Here is a 12,243-nt window from a genome sequence, read left to right as displayed (position 1 = left end):
CAAGTGCCATGTTTTGCCCTGATTCTATGAATATATATTTGTTCCCATCTTCAAAGATTTGCTGATCCTCAGTTGGGCCTGACATTACCTTTTCAAAACCATCGTTGGTCTTCTAAGCCCAAAGACCCACTCAGTCAATCCACTCTGTGTTAGGACTCAAACAAGCTGCTGGCATTCTCTTCCCCTCCTTAGTCAAAGTAGCCTTCCATCCCAGTGCTGTGAAACATGGACCAGAACAACCTAACCATTATTACCCATTGGGCAAGGGACCTGATAGTGATCAAGTTGCAAACCAGCAGGGTTTGATCTTGCTTATTCTCTTCATAAGCTTTCTTCCCCCTGCCCATTTGTGTCTAAGACTGTAAACTAAGTCAAATTTCAATAATTGTTGAGCTGAAGATCCACAATACTGTTAAGATGATAAGGAATACGTTTTTGTCTCTCCTATGATGACCTTACAACTAGCTTCCAAGTAGCGAAACTCTGCACATTCTGCCCTGTGAGGTGTGGGGAGTAACTGGTACCTATATCACTATAATTTCCTGTTGTAAAGCCCAGAGAATGCCAAATATCTGCCTACTCACCATATTCTGAGGTTCACTGCTCAGCGTGGGTTTCAGAAGAAAATAGTTTCTCTCTCTCCCCCTACCCCTCTTTCTCAACCCACACAAACACATACACATACCAGTAGGAATGTCATACTGCTGCCTTGGTCTCTAGAACATTTTGCTCCTTTTCTTACTCACTCTTTCTTATACCATTCAAATAAATAAGATTTATTCACTGCCTTCTGTATCCTAGGGAAACCACAGTGAAAGAAAGATGCAGAACCAAACCTCACAGAATTTGAAGATCTTCTTCCTGTTTCCTCCTTTTGCTATTACCATGTATGTCTCTTTTTCTGGCTTCCTTTATAACACTTCTCTCTGCCTTTTCCCTTCTGAGAATTCCTGCCCTGAGCAGGGCTGCAGTGCCCAAGTATCATACATCTCTGGACATTCCTGTTTTATAAGGGTTTTCCATCAGTTGTGGTTACAATGTGTGATATACACATAGATTTTTGAAGGATTAGAGATAATTGGAAGAGAAAGTGAAGAGCAGTTGAAGCCTATGGCCGTTCAAAATATGTGAACATTCTGTTCAAAAATGTTATTGTTTAAAAGAAAATCAAGGTCAAAGAACTCAAATCCCTGACCCACTCCCCTACTCCCACCTTTAGTCCTGAATGGTGATAACTGCAGAATGTGACATACTCTCAGACTTCTAACAAAATGTACTCCAAATAGATTAAAATGCACAAATAAAAAAGTAGACACCATGAAAAATGTTATGTCTTCAGTACTAAATGAAGTCATGGGTCAGAACCAAAGACTTCCTGGGAGTACATTTTGAGGATCATCTTGTAGTTAAATTTTAGTTTAACAAAAAGCAGCTGGTCATTGTATGAAAGACAGTAAGTAATAAGAGACACAGAGCTAGAAACAGAATTGATAAAAGAGTGTAACAGACCAAAAATATAAGAATTTCCTAAACCTCTCTGTCCCTGAGGTCTTGTTCTTTGATGTGTTTCTAAGTCATTTTTTCTTAATGACTAAATCACTCTTTGGTCACAGACCAGAAAACCAGCACTAGGAAGTATTCATCAGGGAGACACAAAATAATGCGGTTTGGGAATGGCATTTTTTATCTTATTTTTGAAAAAAAGAAACTATCTTAAACTATCCATCTGGGGCACAAAAAATATCTATCTACCGTTATCAAAATGATTTACTTAAGAGCCATTTAACGAGATTCATTAATTTAAAGAGATTAAAAACAGTCTGTATTAAAGGACATTTTGACAGAAGAAATAGGTTATAATAAAAGCTGAAAATCAGCAGTCTTTCTTTTTATCAAAGACGATGCAGAACTCTTAGCAAAATCTTCTTCATTCAAAGTGAAATTCAAGATCTGATTCAATTAATAGCAGTCTTTAAACAGAAAATAAAGAAAGTTTGCAATAGGTCAAAGTACTGAATGTACTACTGACAAGAGCACAAAATGTTCAGTATTTTCCTAGGGAGACATCTAAAATGAGATGGAAAGGATGAAAATGGAGGGGTAAAATCGCACGCATTTAACAATAAAGAAACCTGGCCTAGAAAAAAAGCTAACTTTTAACAGACTGAAAACCAATTTTCCTATTCCTAGTTACCTTTGAGGCAGCAGTTGTTTATGTAGTCAGCGGGAGCATCATTTTCTCTCTGAGACTTGTATCTTGAGAGTGTATTATTGAAATGTACTCCTTAAAAATTATATTTATTTTTTTCTCTTAGATAGCTTATATTTATACATTAGTACAAAGATATGTGCTAAATATTCCAAATGACTGCCTATGTGGAAGAGAGTGATTTTGGAATAGGTATACATAGAAATAAATACATGAAATTTTTAAAGGAAATATATGTATACTCATGTATACTCATCCAAAATACATACATGCATATGTGCATACAACTGAGGAGTTGAAGTGTGTGCATCCTTAGGAATCTGACTGAATAACTTTGACCACAGAAGAAACAAAGTTAGAAGGCACTGTATTAGCTGGGTCCTCTGGGAAGCAGGTGCTGAGATGGAGATGGGAACACAAAAGGTTTTTTGATTGGTAATGCTTTCAAAAGATAAAAGAAAATGGAAGTGGGATTGAGCAGGGAAAGCTCCAAACCATGGTGTGCACCCTTTCCTGTGAGAAGGAAGACCAACAGAAGCAGGATCGGACAGGGAGAACCTCCGACTGCAATGTGGATTTGGAAATTCCTCAGGGAGTCCAAGGGGGAGATCCACAGCAAAGATTTCCCATGAGGTGAGCCCAAGGTTGCATGGAAATAGCCAAGTCCTGGTACCTCTGCTGGGGTCAGCCATTGGTGAGGGCTGCCCAGGAAGAGCATGGTTATGGCAAGAAAGCTGATGTGGAGCCTGAAGGCAGTAGCAGCTGGAGGCAGGTAGCAAACTGCAGTCCTTGCCTGGAACAGAAAGTTCTGCCTTGAAGGGAGATCTGAGCAGAACATTTCCATAGCTACCACTGCAGACATTCTACCCTCTAGGTGCATAATATTTTACTCCTTTGACTATGAAGAACATTTTAGTGGCGGAAGACACCCTTACTATATTCTCTTATTTTCTTAATAAAAAACTGAATCCCAGCCAGATTAAATGACTTGGAAAGAATCTCAGATCGTTTGTTAGCATACTCAGGACTAGACTCCTTTAAGGTCATTTTCCAGTTAATCACACTTCCTTCTTTCTCAGAAAAATAAAATGTGTTTCACACTCATGAGACACTTTCTTTAAGTACTGTGTTTTACTAGGCCTTCTGTCCTAATCCCCATATCATTTCCTTTATTTACTGTATCTTGACACTAAACCACTTGCTGGAAACTTTTCCCATATTAATGGGGTTTTTTTTTCCTGTGTTAAAATTGCTGTTTTAATGTTAAATGTCTGCAAAGGGAAATTAATATTCAAACAGCGAAGAACGTATTTAAAGAAAGCTTCTTGACTGATAGTCTCTTCTTTTCCCCAGAGATTAATAATTTTGACCATTTCTGCTTTTAATTCTTTCGGTGGTTCCAACACAATTGTAAAATAATGGTCTATTCCTCTATTTCTCATTATACTTGAATATAAACTATGAAATACAGTGAATTTATCTGTCTTTAAAATATACATCACCTCCACGTTGCTATTGTTTGGAATTTACAAATAATTTTAAGTGATAAAATATTACAACTTCCTTATCTCTCAGCTACAGAGAATACACCTTGTTTCCCTACTCTGTAATCTTTAAACCTCTTCTTCACTTCTCCCTTGTTTTGCCTCCCTCTGTCAGTTATACCATCATTTTTAATATTATGGTTTTTGATGTTTACATTCTCTGCCACAATGTAGAGCAATTGTCACCTTCCCTCTGAATTTTAAAAACAATCATACCAAGCAAGAAGACAATATAAACTTATGTTTCTAATTCTGTGATGTTCAAATGAGAAGGTTCGGAATGTCAAGGTCAAATAATTCTCTTAGTACTCACCAGGTGAACAATTATGTAGCATTTTATTTTGATTTATATAAGCATTACAGAATACGTATATGCATATTTTTTTCTTTTCTATGGTTCTTTTTTCCCTCTGGACAGAAAGATATAAATATAGATGTATATACATTTATTCAGTTACATTACATATAATATATATTACCATCTTCAAAAAAATCACTCAGTTTATGTATGCGTATATCTTTTATGAAATAATTTGGTTTATTCATTATTACTATTTCATAAATACCTTTTTTGGATCCGTCTCCTAAAGCTAAAGAAACAAAAGCAAAAGTAAACAAATGGGACCTAATTAAACTTACAAGCTTTTGCACAGGAAAAGAAACCATCGGACCCCGAATAGCCAAAGCAATCTTGAGAACGAAAGAAGGAACTGGAGGAATCAGGCTCCCTGACTTCAGACTATACTACAAAGCTACAGTCATCAAGACGGTATGGTACTGGCACAAAAACAGAAAGATAGATCAATGGAACAGGATAGAAAGCCCAGAGATAAACCCATGCACATATGGACACCTTATCTTTGATAAAGGTAGCAGTAATGTACAATGGAGAAAGGACAGCCTCTTCAATAAGTGGTGCTGGGAAAACTGGACAGGTACATGTAAAAGTATGAGATTAGATCACTCCCTAACACCATACACAAAAATAAGCTCAAAATGGATTAAAGACCTAAATGTAAGGCCAGAAAGTATCAAACTCTTAGAGGAAAACATAGGCAGAACACTCTATGACATAAATCAAAGCAAGATCCTTTCTGACCCACCTCCTAGAGTAATGGAAATAAAAACAAAAATAAACAAATGGGACCTAATGAAACTTCAAAGCTTTTGCACAGCAAAGGAAACCATAAACAAGACCAAAAGACAACCCTCAGAATGGGAGAAAATATTTGCAAATGAAGCAACCGACAAAGGATTAATCTCCAAAATTTACAAGCAGCTCATGCAGCTCAATAACAAGAAAACAAACAACCCAATCCAAAAATGGGCAGAAGACCTAAATAGACATTTCTCCAAAGAAGATATACAGACTGCCAACAAACACATGAAAGAATGCTCAACATCATTAATCATTAGAGAAATGCAAATCAAAACTACAATGAGATATCATCTCACACCAGTCAGAATGGCCATCATCAAAAAATCTAGAAACAATAAATGCTGGAGAGGGTGTGGAGAAAAGGGAACACTCTTGCACTGCTGGTGGGAATGTGAATTGGTTCAGCCACTGTGGAGAACAGTATGGAGGTTCCTTAAAAAACTACAAATAGAACTACCATATGACCCAGCAATCCCACTACTGGGCATATACCCTGAGAAAACCAAAATTCAAAAAGAGTCATGTACCAAAATGTTCATTGCAGCTCTATTTACAATAGCCCGGAGATGGAAACAACCTAAGTGCCCGTCATCGGATGAATGGATGAAGAAGATGTGGCACATATATACAATGGAATATTACTCAGCCATAAAAAGAAACGAAATTGAGCTATTTGTAATGAGGTGGATAGACCTAGAGTCTGTCATACAGAGTGAAGTAAGTCAGAAAGAAAAAGACAAATACCGTATGCTAACACATATATATGGAATTTAAGAAAAAAATGTCATGAAGAACCTAGGGGTAAAGCAGGAATAAAGACGCAGACCTCTTAGAGAACGGACTTGAGGTTATGGGGAGGGGGAAGGGTGAGCTGTGACAGGGCGAGAGAGAGTCATGGGCATATACATAGTAACAAACGCAGTAAGGTAGATAGCTAGTGGGAAGCAGCCGCATGGCACAGGGATATTGGCTCGGTGCTTTGTGACAGCCTGGAGGGGTGGGATGGGGAGGGTGGGAGGGAGGGAGACGCAACAGGGAAGACATATGGGAACATATGTTTATGTATGACTGATTCACTTTGTTATAAAGCAGAAACTAACACACCATTGTGAAGCAATTGTACCCCAATAAAGATGTTAAAAAAAAAAAAAAAAAAAAAAAAGAAACCATCGGCAGAAAGGGAAGACAACCTACTGAATAGGAGCAGATATTTGCAAATGATATGACTGATAAGGGGTTAATATCTAACATATATAAACAGCTCATACAAATCAAAAAAACAAACAGCTGATTAAAAAATGGGCTGAAGAACTGAATAGACATTTTTCCAAAGAGGAGAGGCAGATGGCTAACAGGCACATGAAAAGTTTCTCAGTATCACTATCATCAGGGAAATGCAAATCCAAACCACAATGAGATACCACCTCACACCAGTCAGAATGGCTGTTATCAGAAAGAACACAGGTAACAAATGTTGGCAAGGATTTGGAGAAAAGGGAACCTTTTTACATTGTTGGTGGGAATGTAAATTGATGCAGCCACTGTGGAAAACAGTATGGAGGTTTCTCAAAAAACTAAAAATAGAACTACCATATGACCCAGCAATTCCACTCCTATGTATATATCCAAAAAACTAGAAACACTCATTCAAAAAGATACATGCACCCCAGTGTTCATAGCAGCATTATTTACAATTGCCAAGGTATGTAAGCAACCTAAGTGTCCATCAACAGATGCAGGTAAAAAAGGATATATATATTATATACACACACACACACACACACACACACACACACACACACACACACATGAATACTACTCTGCCATTAAAAGGAATGAAATTTTACCATTTTAAGCAGCATGGATGAACTTGGAAGGCATTATGCTAAGTGAAATAAGTCAGAGAAAGACCAATACTACATGATGTCACTTATATGTGGAACTAAAAAAAATTAAGCTAGTGATTAAAACAAAAAAGCAGACTGACAGTGAAAACAAACTAGTGGTTACCAGTGGGGAGAGGGAAGAGGGGAGGGGCAATATAGAGGGAATAAAAAGGATTGATATGAGATTATATGGAATCATGTATGTGAAACGTCTGAAAATTGTAAAGCACTTTAGAATTTAAAGAATCATTCAAAAAGATGTTGATATAATTGTAGATTCACATGCATAGCTGTAAGAAATAATTCAGAGAGTGCCTCTGAAACAGTTTAACAAGTTTCCCACAGTGTACTTACTAGCATCTTGCAAAACTGTGCCAGGATATCATTGATAACATTGACAATGATACATACATTCAAGAAACAGCACTGTTCCTCCACAGCAAGGATCCCTCGTTTTACCCTTTTATAGCCACATTCACCTTTCTTCCATGCCAACTGTTGCTAAATCATGGCAGCCACTAATCTCTTCTCCATTTCTGTAATTTTACTATTTTAAGAATATTTTATAAATGTTATAATACATTATGTAACCTCTTGATGTTGCTGTTTTTAACTCAATGTAATTCCTTTGATATTTATCCAAGTTATTGCACTTATCAATCATTTGTTCTTTTTTAAGAAAATATTCTGAGCAGTATTCCATGGTATGAGTGTACCATAGTTTGCTTAACGTTTCACCCATTGAAGGACATCTGGGTTGTTTCTAGTTATTGGTTATTGAAAATACAGTTGCTATGAACATTATCAACATTATTTCACATAAATATGAGTGTTCCTTTCTTTGGGATGATGTGCAGGAGTGCATTTGCTGCTTTGTGTAATATTTGCATATTTAGATATACAAGAATCATCTGGTATATGATATATATTTAGTGTTGAGGTCAGCGCTGCAAATGCAAAGGGCAAAGAAAATAAATTTAAAATGTCATATGAGTTATCATTTTTCAGTGGTAACTGAGCCTATTTAACCAGAGAGGTAGGTACAATGGCATTTTTCTCAGAAATAGAAAAAAGAATCCTAAAATTTGTGTGGAACCTCAAAAGACCCTGAATCACTAAAGTAATCTTGAGCAAGAAAAATAAAGCTGGCAACGTCACATTTCCTGATTTCAAACTATGTTACAAACCTATAGTGATCAAAACAGTGTAATTCTGGATGATTGATAGAAAAATGGAACAAAATAGAGAGCCCAGAAATAAATCCAGGCATATGCGGTAAACTAATTTTTGACAGAGGTGCCAAGAATATATAATGGGGAAAGGATAGTCTCTTCAATAGACTGTGTTGGGAAAACTGGATATTCACATGCAAAAGAATGAAATTTGATCTTTATTTTACACGTCTGTAAAAGTCAACTCAAAATTAGTTAAAGACTTAAACTTGAGCCTTGATACCATAAAACTCCTAGAAGAAAACATAAGATCTCAGCAATGGATTTTTGGATTTGACACCAAAAGCACATGTGACAAAGGCAAAAATAAACAAGTGGGACTACATCAAAATAAAAGCTTATGCACATCAAATGAAATTATCTACAAAAGGAAAAGGTAACCTGCAGAATGGGAGATCCTATATTGAATAGGGAATTGATATCCAAAATATATAAGAAACTCATACAGCTCAGTTGAAAAAAAATCTGATTAAAAAATGGGCAGATGAACTGAATAGATATATTCCAAATGTCATTATGGTCAGTACTCCATTTGGTATCTCACAGTCTGAATCAACACTCTGCCTTAAGTTGAATCTCTTTCTATAGCTTTCTCTTCAATAGTAAGGTAAGGGGAAGAATGTATAGTGAGTGTCAATTACATTCCAACCTTTTTATATATATTAGCATACTAATCTTTGAATATTTTTCAAGTAGGTATTATCTCTGTTTATAAATAAAGATGCTGAGACTCAGCAGGGTTACATAATTCATCAAAGGTCACACAGCTTGTAAAAGATGAAGATGGGTATTCAATCCAGTTGTCTGACTCTGAAATTCATGTTTCTTTCTACAACATAATCTTGCTCTCTCAGTCATTGTATGAAGTGGTCTTCTAAGAAAATCACCTTTGGCAAAATCACCCCCTCGTTTTATTCAGGGTAGTCTCCTATGAGTTAGAGTTTAGTAGAGGAATCCTAAGTGTTGCCACTTTGCCTGAATCAAGTTTATTAAGGTCCTTGAACTGAACCTGGGTGGATGCTCTATTGCTTTCAACTTTCAGAAAGTTAGGAGCATTTAGACACGAAATAAACATAGGCTATGTACAAAATTAACCATTTAATATTTCTAAGCAGTTATCTCTATAAGAGAAAAAGACCTCTAATCCACGAAGGTGATGCAGCTTGTTTCCAGGTTAAATACTTGCATTTCATAATTTCATAGCTTGCTTTCTTTCTCTTTCTTTCCCCTTCCTCCCTCCTTCCTTCCTTCCTTCCTCCCTCCCTCCCTCCCTTCCTTTTCTTTTTCTTCCTCCCTTCCTTTTCTTTTCCTTCCTTCCTTCCTTTCTCTCTCTCCCTCTCTTTCTCTCTTTCTTTGTTTCTTTGTTTCTTTCTTTTCTTTCTCTCTCTCCCTCTCTCCCTCTTTCTTTCTTTCTTTCTTTCTCTTTCTCTCTCCCTCCCTCCCTCCCTCCTTCTCTCTCTCTTTTTCTTTCTTTCTTTTCTTCTTTCCTTCCTTCCTTCCTTTTTTTCCTTTCTTTTTCTTTCTTTCTTTTTAGTTTTAGCAGAATACTCCTATTCCTTTTTATGAAAGTCAGTGGATAAAAATAAGTAAACTTTTAAAAGTGGTTGAGAGGCTTGGCAGTATTGTTACCTTAGCAAAGTTTATAGAAAATGTGCCAATTTTTTAAATAATAATAAATGATGTAATGCTAATCATGAGGGAAAAACAGAAATAAGAACTCCCCAAAATTCTTTAATGACTCTATAAGAGGAACAAATCTGCAAAGTGGTACATCTGACAAAATAGCATTACACAATGAAGATTAGTAAATTTAAGTACTAGTGTAACTTTATTGTCATAATCACATTGGTAGCAATTCTGAATTCTGCAGGCCTAGGTCAAGAAAAGGTAAATATATTAATAACAAATTTACACATTTTACGGGGCAGAGGCAAAGGTTCTATTCACAATAGTGAACCATCAGTATAAATGTGCACACTGACCACTCAGAAATGCTATTTGCCATGAACATCAGGATTCTGGTTGAATATCAGAGGCATTCCCATGCATGAATTTAGACATTTCACCAGTATGTAAAGTGGCTGCCATGTATCAGACTCTCACAATTTTGAGGAATACGTTAATGCATAAGATTCTGTTGCTAAAATTGATGTAGTCACAGTCTAGGGGAAAAATATGAATTGTAGCACACTTAGAGCTAAGTGCTATATTCCAGTTAGGACTTGAAAAATCAGGAAAGTCTTTTCAGGAAGAATGACAATTAAAGTGGCTTTTGAAAGATTAAGTTTGCCAAGCAAGAGATGATGGAGGAAGGACAGTCCCATGCTAAAGGGATACGGGAAAGGATAATCTCTTCAATAGACTGTGTTGGGAAAATTCCATGCAAAAGAATGAAATCTGATTTTTATTTTACACCATATACAAAAGTCAACTCAAAATAGATTGAAGACTCCATTTTCTCACTTGAGTGAGAAAGTTCTATTGTCCCTGGATGGTTCTGGGCTGAAGCCAGGGCCATTCATTTTCTTTTTGTTTGTTTGTTTTTGTCTTTGTTTTTGCGGTACGTGGGCCTCTCACTGTTGTGGCCTCTCCCGTAGCGGAGCACAGGCTCCAGATGCACAGGCTCAGCGGCCATGGCTCACGGGCCCAGCTACTCCGCAGCATGTGGGATCTTCCCGGACCGGGGCACGAACCCGTGTCCCCTGCATCGGCAGGCGGACTCTCAACCACTGCGCCACCAGGGAAAGGGCCATTCATTTTTGGGGCTCCAGGAATTAACTCTGAGTATTTCCTTAGCTGGATACTCATTTGTTTGAGACTTCACTCTTAGGACTTCCAGAAACATAGGAGACAGGGTGCTATAGATATAAAACTCAAGGTGGGGGTCTTAGACGTGACAGCTCTTGGCCTGACCTTCAGAGACTCTGATTATATGTGTCTGGACTGGAGTTCGTGACTCATTTTTAACAGGCTTCTAAGGTTATAATGATGAATTTTATCAAGACCATATTTTTTAAAACTCTGTAATAAACACCATGGGTTAAGAGCTTGTAAATGATTTTGAGGAGTTTTTTTATTTATATTTTTTAAAGCACTCCACACACACCTTACCCAATCAGCCACACTAAATAAGTAAGAGCACAGTATTCCCGCTAGAGTATTTCTACACCACTTATCCTGGGTGTTTAAAAAGCTGATTTTATTTATTTATTTTTACTGAATATCCATGTCCCTTAGAGCAAAGAATGTGTGTTATTTATCTCTGCTTTCTCCACAGCCCCAAAGGCTTAACATATCATCAGTGAGAAATAAATATGTAATGAAGGCATGTTTTACATCTGGCCTGTTGATTCATCAAAAGATGCAGAGGGCTGAGCTGATAGCCTGAACCAGTCATCAGGGACAGCAAGTAGGTAGCTCTCATCCATCTGCTGTGGTAGAGATGAGTCAGGTATTCTCAGCTGATGTGCTGAGACTTAAAAGCAAGCCCAAGAACAGGGTGGGCTGGAGCTAAAGGGACAGGATATTAAAAGGAAGTCTTAGCATTTGCTTCTGGTTTGTCAAGACCAAAGATTGCAGATCGTCAGAAGGTATCTGGGATCATGGGAACTGAAAAGCCACTAGAAACAGTAGGTTTAAATGGTAGCTAAGGGCAGAGAGTATCAGATTTGCTGTGGGCAAATACTTGGGAGGGAAGATAGTCACCAGAAAGATGGCAGAAGAGAACCAACCACCTGTTTCTTGAAGGCAAGAAAGGATAGCTTTATAAAGAGGAAAGGCCTTCCTCCATGTCCTGAGGATTGAGATGTTCCAAGGAGAAACATAGGGTATGATAAAGTATTGGTACAATCATAAAACTTGAAGCTTGGAGTTAGAGTTTGTGGCTGTATTTGGTTTCCTTGTCAGAGGTGACCTGAAAGTACACTGAGGGCTGAAATAATATTGACAAGATCTGAGACTAGGCTGGACTGAAGACACAGTAATTCAGATTCTACTCTCAAGATCTCCCCCCACTACTTGCTCTCTGAGTGCAGTAACTCTACATACTTTAAACTTTTTTCTCCTTCTTTTACTTAACAAATGACATTGAAGGTCCAGAATTTTTCTAGTAAAGGCATCTCTTCTTGATCTAAAGTATTTCTTCCCTCTGGAGAGATTGGAAGAAAAAGGGAGAAGCTTTATCACACAGATTTTAACTTAAAAAATCTTTTGT

The 12,243-nt window shown here is 37.2% G+C and overlaps 1 long non-coding RNA gene across 1 annotated transcript in view; it reads left to right on the top strand.

Moving 5' to 3' along the window:
- Positions 1–11,355, top strand: part of LOC141277130 (uncharacterized) — a 105,793-nt gene extending 94,438 nt beyond the window's left edge. The window contains exon 4 of the long non-coding RNA XR_012327904.1: positions 11,308–11,355. This is a non-coding gene — a long non-coding RNA (uncharacterized lncRNA). The remainder of the gene's footprint in view (positions 1–11,307) is intronic.
- Positions 11,356–12,243: the final 888 nt, after the last annotated feature.

This window comes from Tursiops truncatus, chromosome 19 (assembly GCF_011762595.2).
Source record: "Tursiops truncatus isolate mTurTru1 chromosome 19, mTurTru1.mat.Y, whole genome shotgun sequence".
Taxonomy (NCBI): domain Eukaryota; kingdom Metazoa; phylum Chordata; class Mammalia; order Artiodactyla; family Delphinidae; genus Tursiops; species Tursiops truncatus.
The sequence above is the reverse complement of the archived record's forward strand: the minus strand, read 5'-3'. Positions and strand labels throughout refer to the sequence as shown.